The following is a 17,976-nucleotide window of genomic DNA, read 5'->3' on the forward strand; positions in this document are numbered from 1 at the left end:
ATTTTACTGCTCTTATTATTGATGCTGCTGAAAAGTTTATCCCGCAAACAAATGGTGGTTCACATAAAAGACGTGTTCCCTGGTGGAATGAAAACTGTAGAGATGCGCGATAGAGGCAGAATAAGGCATGGAGCATATTCCGCAGATCACCGAATACAGAAAACCTTATTGAATTTAAACACATAAGATCGCAGGGAAGGCGGATACGACGTCAGGCGAAGAGAGAAAGCTGGGCGAGGTTCCTTTCAGGTATAACTTCGTACACACAGGAGGCGAAAGTTTGCAATGGCGTAAGGAAGGTAAAAGGGCAGCAAATAAATCCGTTGCCTCTGGTGAACGATCAAGGGAATACCCTAGGAGAACAGGCAGACACTAGGGGAGCGCTTTGAGCATGTGTCAAGCTCAATCCACTACTCAAAATCCTTCGTCAAGTACAGACAAATAGAAGAGCGTAAGGTATTTGAGCGGAAATCCCCACAAAACGCACCATACAACCGTCCTTTCTGCATTGCCGAGCTGAGAGCTGGCTTGATCGTATGCAACAGCTCTGCACCGGGACCTGATAGAATAACGTACGACATGATTAAGAACGTACACACTGACACACAATTGTCACTACTTGCACTTTTTTAATACTATTTGGGCTGCTGGATATCTTCCACCTGCATGGAAAGAAGCGATCGTGGTCCCCGTTTCGAAGCAAGGTAAAGATCCTTCGTCAGCGGCAAGCTACCACCCGGTAGCTCTCACGAGTTGCCTTTGTAAGCTGTTTGAGAAAATGGTTAACCGGCGACTCATACATATCCTTGAAATGAACAAAATACTTGATCCCTACCGGTGTGGCTTCAGAGGAGTCGGTCCACAACCGCCCATCTCGGGCGCATTGAGGGGAATAGTCGTGACGCGTTTGTACACAAACAGTTTTTCTTATCGATGTTCCTCGATATGGAGAAAGCGTGCGACACAACGTGGCGGTACGGGATCTTGCGAGACTTGTCGGGAATGGGCATCCGTGGCAATATGCTAAACCTGATAGAAAGTTATCTGTCCAATCGTACCTTCCGCGTGAAAGTCGGGAATGTACTCTCACGTCCATTTATACAGGGAACTGGTGTAACCCAGGGAGGTGTGCTCAGCTGCACACTATCTATAGTTAAGATGAACACACTCCGCGCTTCAATACCACCAGCTATATTTTATTCCGTCTACGTAGATGACATACAAATAGGTTTTAAATCCTGTAACCTTGCAGTGTGCGAAAGACAGGTACAGCAGGGATTGAACAGGATATCTAAGTGGGCAGACGAAAATGGGTTTAAAATCAACCCCCACAAACGTACGTGTGTTCTCTTTACAAGAAAGAGAGGCCTGGCTCCAGACCCGTGCATGGAACTGTGTGGACAAGAAATGCCTGTCAACAAAGAACAGAAATTTCTAGGTATAATACTTGACTCTAAGCTTACTTTTATCCCACACATAATATATCTTAAAGCTAAATGTTTAAAAACAATTAACTTACTCAAAATACTATCACACACAACATCGGGTAGTGACAAGAATTGTATAATGAATATTTATAAGAGCCTCATTCAATCACGGTTAGACTATGGCGCCATAGTACACAACTCTGCCACCCCGAGTGCACTAAAGATGCTGGATCCCGTCCATCACCTGGGTATCCGTCTGGCCACAGGCGCATTCAGAACTAGCCCCATTGAAAGCTTGTATGTAGAATCGAATGAGTGGTCACTCAATCTGCAGAGATCTTACACCAGCTTTACATATTTCCTCAAAGTTCACTCTAATCCTGAACATCCGTGTTGTGAAACTATTAACGATTCGACATATACTGCACTTTTCCGTAATCGACCATCTGTGAGACAGCCTTTCTCACTCCGTGTGAGGGAGCTTAGCGTGGAAATGCATGTCCCACTCTTCGAACACCGCTTAATGCCTCCATCGAAGCAGCTACCGCCTTGAGATTGGCAGGTGATAGAATTTGACATATATTTTGCAAGAGTTACAGAATACGCACCAGAGCTCGAAATACGAATGCATTTCCATGAACTCCAACTGAAGTACTGTTGTTTGGAATTCTACACCGATGCGTCAAAATCGCATGTTGGTGTGTCTCACGCGACTGTTGGACACTCTTTCTCTGAAGCAGCTGTACTGAACCCCCATACAAGCATCTTTACTGCAGAAGCCTACGCAGTACTGTCTGCGGTAAAACGTATAAAGAAATTAAAACTAGATAAAGCGATAACATACAAGGACTCGTTAAGTGTTGTAAAAGTACCAATGTCCTTAAGAAAACACAAAAATAATATTTTCATTGAGCTTTACTCTCTCGTGTGCAAGATTTATTCGTTTCGTAGACATGTGACAATATGCTGGGTCCCTGGTCATAGATGCATTGAAGGTAATGTGCTGGCCGACCGAATGGCCACATCAATTACGTACACCTCAAGCTGGTAATTCCACCACTGCTATTCCTGCCGCCGATCTCAAGCCTCTTTTGCGAACGAAACTTCGAAGCTACTGGCAATGCATGTGGGACAACGAAACTAATAATAAGCTGCATTTCATTCAGCAAAGGATAGGTTTCTGGCCCCCCGTTACAATAACAAGACGGACTGATGTCCTATTCTGTGGACACAGAATAGGACACACATATGGTACTCACAATTTTCTGCTTAATGTCAACGAACCTCCTACATGTGGTAGATGTGGTGAAAGGCTCCCCGTCCTCCACGCCCTCGCGGAGTGTCGGGAAGCCGAAAGAGAAAGAAGGAAACACTTTCCTCTAGCATACCGGTATTGTCTCCCTCTCCATCCCGGTATGTTTCTTGGTAAGGAACTTCTTTTTACCACCAAACCTGTCCTAGGTTTCTTGAATGATGTGGTTTTACATGTTAAGAGCCCAATAGTATCCTAGCGCATCCTCTTTCTAGAGGATGCTGCTGTGATAGTAGTCCTTGTACCGCACACGCCTTCATGTCCTTGCACTTCAAGGACTCTGTTAGGGCAGTAGTGCTTTTCGAAATTTTATCCAAATGACCAATTTTAGCACATTGTAATTCTTTTACTGTGCATGTTTCGCGCCCTTGGCAAGCTTCATAGTCATTGTCATAGTTTTATTACATGTACCTCTTACACACTCTACAGTGACCGTCTTTTAGGCCCCTTTACAGTCCTGTTACATTCATTTCTCGTAATTTATCGCCTCACTTTGATCTCATTACGATTGGCTTGGCGATCTTTAGCCAAACCTGGCCCTTGCGCCATAAAACACCACAGATCATCAAAGGCTGATGATCGGTTCCGTGGAAAACGTGTAAACCATGGACAATGTCTTCGGACTAGTCAGGTAACAGCTAAAGCCTCCTTCTCGGTCTGTCTGTAACGCTGTTCTGTAGATTTGAGTGATCTAGAATCAAAGAAATCTACTCGGCCAGACCCTGACCAGAACATTGTCCTTCCAGTAATACGGTTGTGAAACCTTTCCCTCCACGTTTCTCTCTCAAGACCCAAGCTAGCGGTTGGGGAATGCAGCCTACTTCAAGGCTACGAGCAGTAAACAGCGCTAAACAGGACGAAGAGAGGGAAACAGGCCACAGCGCTGTGTCCCTCTCTTCGTCCTGTTGCTTAGCGCTGTTATCTGCTCTTAATTATGAACCAACCAGCCCGAATGCGTACTCTCCTACGTCAAGGGTACTGTATGAAAGGCTGGCGAAAAAAGCACCATGTGCCGATGCGTGTCAAGAAGTCCTAGCAAAACCAGGAAGATCTCAGTATCTGTGATCTTCCTCGGAAGTGTGCTCGCATCGTGGTTCCGGCATCTTACCGGCATCCCATGTTGCAACTTCTTCACAAGGCGCTGGCAAGGGAGTACGTTTGATTGCGAGGCATAAATTTGCCAACTGAAACGTTGCTGATGAATTGTACCAAATGTGCCGAGACCAGGAGTTAGCTAGCACAACCCATGCTTGCTTCTGGAACGACATGAGAGCCTTGGGAAGTCGTTGGAATTCAGCTGTTTTATTTATATGGCGAGAGGTACGTGCTAATCGTAGACTACAAGTCACATTTCTCTGAGGTCATAAGCCTACGTTCTACTAATCCACCAGCAGTCATATAAGCCTGTATAAGCGTGTTCATAAGCTGTGGTATTTTAAAGTTGGTGCGCGGTGACAACGGGCCTCAGTTCGTAGCCAAAGATTTCACCTTCTCACTTTACCTTCTCCTATGGTTTCCGTCATACGATTAGCAGCCACATGGGCGGATTCAGGGGCGAAGACCTGATTTCCTGACCCTTCCCATCCCCCCTTCATTAAAATGTATTTCCTTTAAGATTTGTGTCTTTCTTCTTCTAATAAATCAATGAAATGCTTATTTGCATGCCAGCGTTTGTCTTAGGTGAATGGCGCCCGGCATAGCTGTCAGGTTTAACGCAAGATTCTGTTATTATTGATGCCGCAAGTAAGTTGTATTTCCGTTAACAGAAAGTGTGCTTAATGTCGCAAGTCGGCCATCATATGGTTTATTTGTTTTAAATCCTGTTTGACGTTCAGTATATTAAGTACGTATCCATCAATACTAAAGCGCAAACTGCCGGTAGGTGGATACACTGCGTTTAAAATATTTTTGCTCCTTTAATATCCTGCGCAATCTGACATAGAGCTATATCATTACTGTCTCCGTATGACTCAGGAAATCAGTTGCCCCGAGGTCAGCACAAAGTGAAGCGGCATGCTTGGATGCCAGCGCTTCTTGTTTAAAAACAAATCAGTAGTTAGAATGGTGACTGGAATGTGCGAATAACATTGTTATTATTACTGATCGTAAATATCCATGCAGTCATCATGATCAATCTCTATCTCATGGTCAGACCCTTTTCGCTCTGCCCCCCCCCCCCCCCTCCCTATTCGTGAAAAAATCCTGTATCTCCGCCTGATCAGCCCCGTCTTTCCGCAGTCGAATTGTGAAGTTAAACGTAAGATTAGGACAGACAGAGACCTCCTCGAATAGGCTGAATATCTCTACTTGGCCTTCTTGTCCTATCGGGACACTCCATGCATCAACAGAAAAAGCCCTGCACGCAGCTTTTCTTGGGTAGGCGCGTGTCGAAGACTAGTCCAGGTGACTTCAAGCGGCTTAAGCCTGCTTGGTCAGCAGCTCTAGCATTTGTCAAGTGCGATGAAACTGAATGGAAGAAACACGTGAAAAGAGCACAAGAGAAGACATGCGGCTTCTGCTCTTCGAGAATTGGAGACTGTCGAGGAAGTTTGTGTCCGTGAAATAAACTGTGTTGTCCCGTGCATATCGCCCGCGCTCGTATGTTTCGACTTCGAATGGTACGAACCAGCGCAACCGAAGACATCTTGACCCAACCAGTGAAATATCTCTGGATAGACAAGCTTCTGCCAGCGGTGAACTAGGTCAAGTGAAAATCCCAGGGGCCATTCTAACAAGATTACAGTGACAGTCGACGGGCTGCAGGGACTTCGGGAACCAAGGCAGTGAATGGGAGGCAAAACAAGACAGCAACCCCTACCGCGCCAGTAGCAACGTACTTGGGTCCGGCGGAAATTTGTCAGAAGAGGACAACCTGCTTGAGCTCATCGTGCAAAGGTGTCGAGGTTCAGCAATGTCATAAACACTCCGATGAGGCTTCACTTGAAAAAAACTGTTGAGTGCAGCCCCAAGTGTCGCGCGTCATCTTGAAAAAGGGATTGTAGGGGCCGGCACGTGACACACATGGTGCTAGCGCTGAGCGCTCAAAGTTTGTTGATAGAGAATTCTTTGTGTTTTTTACGAAGATACGGAGGACTTAAGGCAATATCATAACAATGGCTTGGTGGCACAACCCAACGCCCTATTCCAAAAGGGACGCTCATACCATCCATCCAGCATACATCCATCCAATAAAAAGCAATAAACCGGAGCATTGGGGTGCTTCGACGGGGATCCTACTGGTTGGGGTCATTCGTATCTGAACTTTCTCGATACAAGTAATCTCTTCCGTTGACCGACCGAAAGCGAGAATCGCGTATGAAAAACCATCGGCGTGGGCACCTTGTTTGCGTGACTTATGTTATGTGCAGTAAGCTGCTGTTCAGAGCACGTTGGTCAGACAGACGCAGCTTCAATATGAGAAGATGGGAGCAGAAAATAAAAGAAACAAATCTAAGCCACAGCTTGGAAGCCAATACGCTACAACCATTCTTAGAAACAGAAGAACTTCAGTTTGGCCTAGTTGGTGTTTACTGCAAATCATATTGACCGCAAATAAATACCGGGGACAGCAGAAGAGAACACAAAAACCCGTGTTGTTTTTGTGTTCTCTTCCGCTGTTTCTGTCTTTGTTTGCGGTCAATATGACATGCATTCTTAGAAAATACGAGAAAAGGCGCGCGAGAAGAACAGAACGACATATAGTTAATACAGCTGGTATTACTAAGGGTAGTGCCATAATTTACGATGGCAACAACAAACCAATGCAGTTCTTTTTAGGGTGCCCATTTTTGTACGTGAATTGTGTGGTTCTTGTTTTGTTCTTCTCCAAGTATGAAAACCACTTTGGCGCTTCAGAAACAAGGGACCCGAGCGCCTGTGTATGACGTGTATCTTTGTCGTCCTGTGCATTTCCGCTCCATCATTCATTGTAACTTGCTCAAGAAAGTTATGCTTAGTGTTTGCTCTGGTTCGGAAGCCTTTGAGTGAATGCTTGCGAGTGAAGTCTCTTGTGCGAAATTTCTTGCATGAAGCCTCCTGCACGTCATAGGAGCTTCCGAGATATGTAGTTGTGCAAAATCGATCTTGCGGTGGCAATCTATCTTTACTGCTTGCACTTGTTTATGTCCACGTTTCTCAAGGCACTTTTGTGTAAAATGTATAAGACATGGAACAAGATCAAGGTGAAAAATGTACAAATATGTTCATGCTAGGTGGCGCTGTATTTACTTGAGATTTTGTGGCGAATGAACGTACTTTTCGGGGCTCCGTGGCGGCGACGAAATCAATGTTCTTGTGCATGCTTTGAGCTTGCTTCTGTTTTTGATTTGCTGATTTTCTTTCCCTTTAAATATTAAGTGAGTGATTTTCTTTTTTTCCCTTTTTCTTCTTTTTTCTCTTGTATTTCGTGTGCGCGGGTGTGTTTCGTGTACATTTGGTTTTGCAGTATGGTTAGAGCGTCCTTTCGCGCCACGTGCTTCAACACGTGCAGCCGGGTGGGACGTTGAGTGTTTGTAGCCTTTAAATGGTAGCTTGGAGGTGGCAAGAATAATAGCTATTAGTTGTTTTACTGTGCGTGTTTTGGTTGGAAAGTGAGAGCGTGACCTCGTGGTTGAGTGCGTGCGACAGCGTGTCATACCTTGGGTCTCCGCGGCATTGATTGCTTTTGAAACAGTGGTGAGTGTTGCTTTGCGACATTTTGAGGATTTGGATCCTGTGCGTATTGGTTTTTTCAAAGGCACGTGCTCTGCATTATTATACTATTATAGTATTTGCATCAGAAAAAGCCGTGCAATACATGGCAAGAAAGCCGGAAAAGCAGGCAGTGCGCGGAGGGTCCCTCAAGGCAGATGAGGGAACGGATGAGAATGCAGAGGGAATCGAGTCAACCGGTACACACTGTGGTGTCGATACTAGGCTGCAGAAAATGGAGGCTTTCCTGGAAGAGCTTGTCAAACAGATGGAAGAGCTCAAAAATGAGCTCTTCCACCTTCTGTGTAATGAGGCAGCAGTTTTTCTGACAGGCAGACGTGACGTGACGGACACCATAGAAGCACCAAAGAACCAGGCGGGAAGTGCACGTCTCGGTGTCGCCGGTCGTACAAACGCCTTTGACTCTCTTGGGATTTCAGAAGGCGGTCACGGGCAATTTCCCTTGCGGGGGCACAGGGGCGATGGCGTCAAGTGCATATTCTCTGGTCGGTGCCGCGTGAACAGGGAGGGTTGTGTCGACGGGCAGCACTGGTTCTCGGCCGAACATAAGGAAAAATATGGAATAACCGGCTGTGTCGTGGCGCGAGGAATTATAAGCAAATGTGACAAACGGTAGAGCGAGGTCCCAGTCAGTGTGGTCTGAAGAGACATATTTCGCGAGCATGTCTGTGACAGTGCGATTGAGACGCTCCGTGAGGTCATTTGTTTGCGGATGGTATGACGTGGATAGCTTGTGGCTCGTGGCACAGGGCTGCAGGATGTCCGCGATAACTTTTGATAAGAATGTCCGGCGACGGTCTGTGAGAAGTTGTCGCGGAGCTCCATGTAATAAAATCACGTCGCGTAGAAGAAAATCGGCGACATCTGTGGCGCAGCTTGTAGAAAGCGCTTGGGTGATGGCGTAGCGCATGGCGTAATCCGTGGCCACAGCGATCCACCTGTTCCCAGAGGTAGAAAACGGAAAAGGGCCAAGTAAGTCCAAACCAACCGGAAAGAATGATTACGCGGGAATGTCGAGTGGTTGAAGGTACCCAGCAGGGAGCGTCGATGGTATTTTGCGTCAGTAGCATTTCTCACACGCAGCTACATATCTTCGAACGGAGCGAGAAAGCCCTGGCCAAAAGAAGCGTCGGCGGATCTGGTCGTAAGTACGTGGCACACCCAGGTGACCGGCAGGGGGGAGGTTGTGAAGTTCGTGGAGAACAGCCGAGCGAAGGTGTTTAGGGATCACAAGGAGTAATGCAGGGCCGTCGGGGTGAACGTTGTGGCGGTAGAGTACGCCATCTTGAAGTTTGAATACGCGAAGGAAACTGTCGGGAAGTGACGATTCCAGGCGGTCAATGATGATACACAAGGACGGGTCACGGCGCTGCTCGTCGGCGACATGGATCATTGGAAAAACGGAGAGTACAGGCGTCGGTGTCAGTATCAGACGTAGAGGTCGCGTCTTTGACTGGATAGCGAGAGAGGCAATCTGCGTCCTGGTGTTGGCGTCCCGACTTGTAAGTCACTGTGTAGGGATATTCTTGTAGACGGAGGGCCCAACGACCGAGCCGGCCAGTAGGATCCTTGAGCAACGAAAGCCAACAGAGTTCATGATGGTCGGTCATTACTGAGAAGGGCTTGCCATATAAATATGGGCGGGGCGTTGAAACAGGCCAGACGAAAGCAAGACATTCGCGCTCGGTAATCGAATAGTTGCGCTCTGCAGTTGTCAGGAGCCGGCTAGCGTAGGTTATAACGCGGTCGTGTCCGTGTTGGCTTTGCGATAAGACGGCGCCGATCCCATAAGCACTGGAATCGGTTCGGACCTCTGTAGGTGCCTGACTGGTCAAAGTGGGCCAAGACCGGTGGATTGGTGAGAATCGTGATAAGGCGTGAAAATGTGGCAGCCTGAGGGGAACCCCACGTAAAAGGCACGTCTTTCTTCAGAAGTTCAGTCAGTGGTCGAGCGATTGATGCGAAATCTTTCACAAATTGTCTGAAATAAGAACAGAGCCCCACAAAACTCTGGACGTCTTTCTATAGACTAAGCTACAGGAAAAGCCGTTACTGCTCGAACCTTCTCCGGGTCGGGTTGTACTCCGGAAGCATCAACGAGATGGCCTAGCCCTGTAATCTGTCGTCGCCCGAAGTGGCACTTCGATGAGTTTCATTGGAGCCCAACCTTGCGGAAGACGTCAAGGTGCGTCTCAAGTGTAGGAGAAAACACAAGGACGTCGTCGAGGTAACAAAGGCAAGCTGACCATTTGAAACCTTTAAGCAGAGAGTCCATCATCCGTTTGAACGTGGCGGGGGCATTGCATAAACCGAACGGCATAACCTTAAATCGGTGGAGGCCATCTGGAATGACAAAAGCGGTCTTTTCTTGGTCTTGCTCATCCACGGAAATCTGCCTGTAACCAGATTGAAGGTCGATGGGCGAAAAGTATTTGGCACCGTGAAGACAATCAAGAGCGTCGTCGATTCGTGGTAAAGGGTAAACGTCCTTTTTAGTGATTCAGTTTAGGTGGCGATAATGAACGCAGAAACGCCACGTGCCGTCTTTCTTTTGGACGAGCACGACCGGCGACGCCCAAGGACTAGACGAGGGCTCAACAATGCCTCTGGCGAGCATCTTGTTTACTTCCTGCTAAATTACTTACCGCTCTCCCGTGGACACGCGAAGCGGTCTATATTACGACTCCCTCCCGTCGGCTATGTCCCCGACATTGCACCCGACGCCAACCACCCGCCGTTCGCCGAGAGAGAGAGAGAGAGAGTAAAACATCTTTATTAACAATATTTGAATGGCGAGAGCAGTGTAGGAGGAATCCTCAGTCCAGGGTCCCTAAGATGATTCCGGCGATGTTTCGAGCCCGTTGTATCACAGCTCGGAAAATCTCGGGAGGTCCGTCGCGGAGGGCATCGTCCCACAGCTCTTTGTTGCGCAGGGGGTAAAGGAGAGCTGGCAAGGGAGGAAAGAGGTTTGCAGTGCACTCAATCGTGACGTGGAAGATTGTGGGCGAGCTGCCACAGTCAGGGCAACGATCTGCATCACAGTGTGGGTAGAATTTATTGAGAGAGACAAGATTTGGAAAAGTTGCGGTTTGTAAATGGCGTAATGCCACTGCTTCCTCCCGCTAGAAAGACGGCGGTGGTGTGGCGTGGTGCGACGAATGCGTGTATAATGACGGAGTATATCTTTGTAACGGAGCAAGGGATCGCCCACTCCAAACTATCGCCTCACCACGCCGAGTCGCCCGGAGGGAAATTTTTCGGGCAAGCGCATGTGCGCGTTCGTTACCCGGCAGCGAGGTATGACCAGGGGTCCAGAGTAAGTGGATGCGGGGAGGTGTGGTTGGTGTATTTTGCGGGATCTGTTTGAGAATTTGATCCGCCGCTCTCGGGATGCCATGTCCTGATAGGAACGCCCGGCATGCCTGTTGCGAGTCCGTCAATATATACACTTCCTCAGGAACACGGATGGCGTATCGAATTGCAAGAGCAACACCGAGAATTTCTCCGTAAGCGGCATTTGTTCCGCGCATTGCAGCAGAGTCTCTCATGTATTCGGTGCCATGCAAAACTACCGAAGTATAGCCCTCTTGAGTGCGTGATGTGTCCGTGTATAAAGTATGTGTTTCCGGGATGTTTGCAAGCATGCGGCCAATGTATCGTACACGGGCTTTGCGCCGCCCTTTGTCATGCTCGGGGTGCATATTACGTGGCAATGGATGAATACTTAGTGCTTGGCGTATCGCTGACGACAAGATCGTTGGACGGGTTTCAGACTCAAGGGGTGGGACAGAGTATCCTAGCCGTGTGAGAAGATGGCGGCCAGTAGGAGTGAGTAGGAGGCGCTGGCGATGGCTGACCCAATGTGCCTCTAGCAGCTCGCCTAGTGTGTTATGTGTCCCTAAGTTAAGGACACGGCGTGTGGAAGTATAATTCGGGAGGCCATGGGCCAGCTTCGTCGCTTTGCGAATCATTGCGTCTATGCGAAGTTGTTGCCCTTGGGTCAACCGCTGAAATGGGAGATGGTATGTAAGGCGGCTGATCACGCATGCCTCCACCAAGCGCAGCGGGTCCTCTTTTCGAAGTCCCGAGCGCCTGTTGGAGACCCTCCGGATCATGGCCAGAATTTGCTCAATCTGTCTGGATAGAAGGGAAACAGTGTAGTTTGACCTGCCATCCGCTTGGACGTGTAGGCCGAGGATACGAGCACGATTAACCTGTGGTATCAGTGTGCCATCCACGTGCACAGTGATAGGGGGAGTAGAGGAACGGTCCCGGGGGCGAATTATTATGAGCTCCGACTTTTCGGGAGCACATCATAAGCCGCATTTTCTCGCGTACTCGGAAACTGTATCGACTGCTTGCTGCAGTCGGTCCTGGATGGCTCCGTCGGAACCCCGTGTCGACCAGATAGTAATGTCGTCCGCATAAATAGCGTGGGTGACATCAGGGATCTGGTCGAATAGTCGGGGGAGCCCTGCGAGCGCGATATTGAATAGAGTAGGGGAAAGAACTGAGCCCTGGGGTGTCCCACGTCCCACAAGGCGAATCGTACCGGATCGATGCGGTCCCATTCCTACGGTGGCTGTGCGATCTCGAATAAATGCGCGGATATAGTTGTACATACGAATTCCACAGTGTGAATGTGCAACATTGCGAAGGATAAGGTCATGTTCAACATTATCGAATGCCCCTTTTAGGTCTAAGGCGATGAGTGCTCTCGTTTGGGCGGACGACGGAGGTCCTATGACTTCATCCCGCAATTGTAAAAGCACATCTTTGGCCGATAGATGAGCCCGATATCCGAATTGAGAGTTAGAAAAGAATGATTTTTCTTCGAGGAAGGGCTGCAGACGCCGCAAAAGTACATGCTCCATGAGGATGTTAGGGAGATGCAGGATGTTAGGGAGATGGGTCGGAAGTTTTCAACCTTAACAGGCTTGCCCAGACGCGCCGACATCAGTGTGATGTCGGTGCATCGCCATGCTTGGGGAAGCATGCCCTTGCGCCAACCATCATTGAAGATATGGGTGAGGTGGTTAATATCCTTGTCACTGAGGTTACGAAGGGTGGCGAATCGAATGTGGTCGGCTCCCGGTGCCGTGTTGCGGCGTAGGTCTTGTAGGACCGCCCGCACCTCGTCAGATGTGATGTCTGCATCGAGCAATTCGTTCGTCTCGCCTACATAAGGATAGTCAGGGTACTGCGGCGGCGGGCCTGTGGGTATGAAATGCTTCTCTAGCTCTCTGAGGAGTGTCGAGACATCGTCCTTGTACTCGTGGATTAGGGTGTGCAGCTGTTGAAATGTTTTTCCCTTTGTTGTGGTGGGATCTGTGAGTGAGCGAAGAATCGACCACGTTTTTGCTGTGCTCAATGTGCCTGAGAGGCGATCGCGAAATCTTCGCCAGTTATTTTTCGTAAGGATCTCTGCATACTCCTGGGATTCCCGTGTAATTTGATCTATACGTTTCCTAAGTTTGCGGTTGAGACGTTGTCGTTTCCATCGTCGTGTCGACCCTCTGCGGGCGTTCCAAAGATGAAGTAAATGCGGGTCTATGTATGGTGTCTCGGTTGTGGTGCGCAGTGTGCTCGTGGTGGCCTCTAGATCTTGTGCGAGAGAGTCAAGCCAGCGTTCGTACCCTTGGAGCTCAGGTGGGTCCTGACGACGTTCCCTGAATTTCGCCCAATCCGTTATACGCACATTTCGCTCGGGCCTGCGCTCCCCGTTATGACAAGGTGGTCGCCACAATGTAGTGGTCACTACCAAGGTGCTCCTCTAAAGGCCCGTGCACAACGACTGGGCCAGTATTACGCACGAAGGTAAGGTCAGGGCAGGCGTCACGAGATACGCTGTTGCCTATCCGAGTGGGGTGCTCTAGGTAGGTAAACAGTGTGTATCTCATGTTACAGATGGCATTCCATAAGCGGGTCCCTTTAGCCTGTCATCACCGTCGGTCTCTGTCACCGATACGACCTCGCCCCGTAACTCGGGACGAGGAAAACTAGTCGTCGCAGTCCAAGAGGCAAGAGCTGCGACACCGTCGAATTGTCAAAGTCCTTAACACAGTCCCTCGAACGTAATCCAAGTGTTTGTTGATGGTGTTCACGCGTCTGCACTCGTTGGACTCGGCAGCCGCCGCATATGTTATGGATGGTAAGCTTTGCCGCTTACTTCGGAAAGTCACGACGCCGCTTTCTGAGCTATCCCTGCGCACATGCAGTGCTCAGCATATTCACCCCTTGGCCGCTTGCACTGCTCGTGTTGCCATTGACGACGTTCTATACGCCATAAAGTCCACCATCCTTTCCTCGTGCTCTCATCGCGTTATCCTCCACTGCGATGTTCTCTCGCGCCACATTGCCGTTATCCATTGCGCACGGGACGAAATAGAACGCTCTTCGCTGTTATATTTGCCACTCACCGACAATTCTTCGCTTTCGAGGAAAATACTTGTCCAAGCCGACACCCACGCTCTTCCCAACGTGTTTACGGTTGTGTGCATGTCCTGCAGTGGAATATCACAGGTGGTTGCACCACTGTCTCCATCTGACCACTTTCTCACTCGGAAAGGTCTGCTGCTACTTTCTTTTGACAGTGGACATCTCACAGGGCTACAGCACCATTTCCGTTTCTAGTGCGTTCCCATCACCCATGATGCTGCTCCGAGGGAAACGTCTTGGCAATGTATAAGCGATCGAAGACGTGCAAGTTATGGATGGGCCCGATGACAATTACTGTGCTAGTTCCAGTGCGCTTAGGGCTGTTTCTACGTGTGACCTATCACCCAGTGATGTGTTCAGTTCATCTATTGCTGATGACTTCACACCAGTTCAGCGGTCTCAGCCTTTGTGCCTCATGTTACATATTGCATCAACATTGTCTCCCAACCGCCATTGCGGCAACGTTCGTATTGCGTATCTCCTGCAGAACGTCGTGTAATTCATGAACAAGTCGACGACATGCTTCACCGCAAGGTGATAAGACCTTCCAACATTCCCTGGGCATCCCTTGTCGTCCTTGTTACGAAGAAAGATGGTTCTGTGTGGCTCTATGTGGACTACCGGCGCCTCAACAAGATCACTCGCAAGGACTCACATAGACGACGCGATTGGCAGTCTACAAGGCGCAAAATTTTTTTCATCTCTAGATTTGCGTTCAGGTTATTGGCAAGTACCCACGGCAGACGCCGATCGGCTGAAGACAGCTTTTGTAGCACTCGACGGCTTATACAAATTTGACGTAATGCCTTTTCGGCTTGGTATTGCGCCCACAACTTTTGAACGCATGATGGACACTGTTCTGCGCGGCTTGAAGTGGCACACGTGGTTGTGTTATCTTGACGACGTTGTTGTTTTTTGCTTCTAACTGTGTCGATTTGGTGCTCGGTAGCTGACAATTCAAGGTTACGTCATATACAAGGATGAAATTCTCCCCGGTCGGGCCGTCGCCGAGTTCTGTAAGCCAACGTCGTCAAAGAATTGCGCAGTTTCGTAGGTTTGTGCTCCTACTTCAGACGCTTCATTCGCAATTTTGCCGCCATCATATCGCCCCTGACGGCATGGCAGGATTGGTAGAATTGAGTGCTCTCTTTGAAAGTAAAGGCGGGATTGGGTTCGAGGTCCGTATCGGTGGGGGACGAGGGTGGTGCCCGGAAAGCGAGCGCGTGGACGACGACATCGGACGTCTCGTTTCCCTGGAGGCCCGTGTGAGCCGTAGTGCAGATAATCGTCCGGTGAGAGGGGGCACCGAGATAGTCGCTGTTTTGCAAAATTTTGTAGGCGAAGTGCGGTACCCCTGCTCAATATTGCGGCAGGCGCCCCTCGAGTCGGTGATTATGGCCCGCAAATGCTGATCTGAGGCGGCTAGCGCGATGGCAACCACCTCCTCGTGTGTAATGGTGCGTGCATGGAAAGTGAGTCCGTTTACTGCAGTGCTTTGGTAGACGACTGCGGCCTTGTACCAACCCCCATGGTGCGGGCCGGAGGCGTCCACGTTGAAGACTCCGTGTTTGCGTCCGTAGTGGCGAGCCAAAACTTCCGCCTGAGCGAGGTGTCTGCCACTATGGTCCTCTCGTGTCATGTTGACCGGAAGAGGGCGCACGTGCAGGGCATACCTCCACTGTGATGGGATATGTACGCGCTCTTCCGTATGTATTGAATGATGGATGTGTAGTCGGGCAAGAAGGCGGCGACACGACAGCGTTTTAGAGAGTCTCGTGTATTGGTCCATCAAGAGTGTCTCTCGCAACTCCTTAAAGGAGCTTACCATCCCCAGACCCAGGAGGCGCTCGTTCGACGTACTCACCGGGAGGTCGAGCGCAGGCTTGTATGTTTTAGGGACAATGACTTCGAGTGCATTCTCGTAAAATTTGCGTAGGTGGAGGTATGGAGCCTAGTATAGGACTCGACTGGTTACAAATGAATGCGCCGGCCGCAAGGCGCCTTTTCATCGTAGCCCCTCGCACTTGTTCGAAACCCGGTGGACCTTCCGGCCCACCTGATCCCCACCATTCGTAATTCGGCCAATGTTGTGTGCGCTCTGCGATTTTTTTGTTAATAAATAGCCCCAGTACTCTGATCTCGTCGTGTTCGGGTATGGGTCCACTGTTAAGGGAGAGGTCGATTTTGGTGGTGCACTTTGGTGAGAGGCGTCTGTGCACAAATTCAAATTTGGACGCGGAGCACTGAATGCCGCAGCGACGGGCGTATAGTTGTCCACGATGTCCGCCACTTGCTGCAGGTTGGACTCCATTTCTCCTACCGAGATGGTGACGTCGTCGACATACAGCGCGTGCTGGATCATCATTGTCATCGCCATTGGCAAGGTCATCATTGCCATATTGAACAGGAGGAGCGAGACGACCGCTCCCTGCGGGGTTCCTCGCGTGCCTAATTGGTATGGGCCGTGTTCGGTGTCCTGAAACCGAATGTGTGACTGTGAGTCCGTGAGAAATTGCCTAATGTGGTTGAAGGTGTTTTGGCCGAAATTCGTTTGAGAAAGATGTGTTAGAATAATTTCGTAGTGATGTTGTCGAAGGCTCCCTTCAAATTCAAAGCGAGTACTACTTTGTCACTGAGGGGAAAATCGACGGATTGAAAATTTCTCAGTCAAATTGAAGCAAGTCATCCAGTGCGGACGGGTGTAGGCGGACCCCGAACATGGCGTCTGCGAAAACAGTTTTGTTCTCCAGAAACTCAGACAGCCTGTCGCGCGCCATCGTCTCCATTATTTTTCCACAGACAAAGTACGGGAAATGGTGCGGAGGTTGTCTGTGTTAATGGCTTTACCAGCTTTGGGAATGAAGGTAACCAGAGTGATCTTCTAATAAATTGGGAGGGGTGTTTCCCCGATCCAAATGGAGTTGGTGTAAGCGAGGAGTGTGGAGCAGGTAGAGTCGGGCAGATTGGCAAGTAATATGACTGTGATTTTATCCCGTCCTGGTGCCATTCCTCGCTTCATTATTTCTAGGCCCGCCTCCAGGGTTGTGTCGCTAAAACGGTTGGTCCATCACCGCGTTCTCGGAACCTTCATACGAGCACGCGGACCCTCGTCCTGCTGTGTACAGAGGTATTGATCTCGGAGTTCGCATGCCAATTTTGAGATGTCTCCATCGAAGCTGTGAATCGCTCGTTGGAGATGTTTCTGTGTTTCTGCTCGAGTTTGGGTAGGGTCGATAAGGACGCGAGAGAGGCGCCACGTACTCCGGCTGGATATTTGTCGCCCGGCCGCGTACTCTGCCCCTCGTTGGCTGAGCTCGGCGATGCGAATTTTGAATTTCCGATTGTGCTTTTGCTGGAGCCATCAGCGCACAAGGCTGTGTTGGGCGTCCCAGAGGTGAAGGAGGTGGTTGTCCTCCTCCGTGGTCGCCTTTGAGAGTTGAATTTGGGTTTCCGCGGAGCGAAGGGTGGAGACGAATTGCTGGGACGAGACATGGTACCTTTGCTCCTGAATGGGGGCCGAGTTGGTGTATGTTTGTCGGAATTTGATCCAATCGGGTAATTTTGCCTGTGCGAAAGGTATTGCCAATGGATGGGTGCGAATGGTTGTATTGAGTATACAGTGGTCGCTGCCGAGGGTTTACTCGGTGTTGACCCAGTCTGCATATTTAATGTTTTTGGTGAGGGTAACGTCCAGGCACGTGTCCCAGTTCACGGAGTTACCCACGCCAGTTGGGTGGGCAGGGTCGGTGTGGAGAGTAAGGCCCAGCGTGGACATACGTTCCGCCAGCTTACGTCCACGTTTCTCTTCACGCGCGTATCCCCAGAGTGTGCTGCGGGCGTTGCAATTGCCCACGATCACCAGGGGGTCCCTCCCGGCAGCCTTTAAGGCGCTGCTAAAAGGTCCGCGAAAATGATATTGGCTACTCTCGGGGCTACTCTCATATTGCTCACTATAGCACAAGGTCAAATGATTACGCTGATTTGGTGGGCCAGGTTGTTCCACTCTGTAGCAACTTGGCAAAAGAAGAAGGTGGGAAAGGTAGCAGTGCGCACGCGAGGGCGGCACCACTTCAAAAGTGTGCCGTTCGT

This window comes from Dermacentor andersoni, chromosome 8 (assembly GCF_023375885.2).
Source record: "Dermacentor andersoni chromosome 8, qqDerAnde1_hic_scaffold, whole genome shotgun sequence".
In the NCBI taxonomy this organism is placed as follows: Eukaryota; Metazoa; Arthropoda; class Arachnida; order Ixodida; family Ixodidae; genus Dermacentor; species Dermacentor andersoni.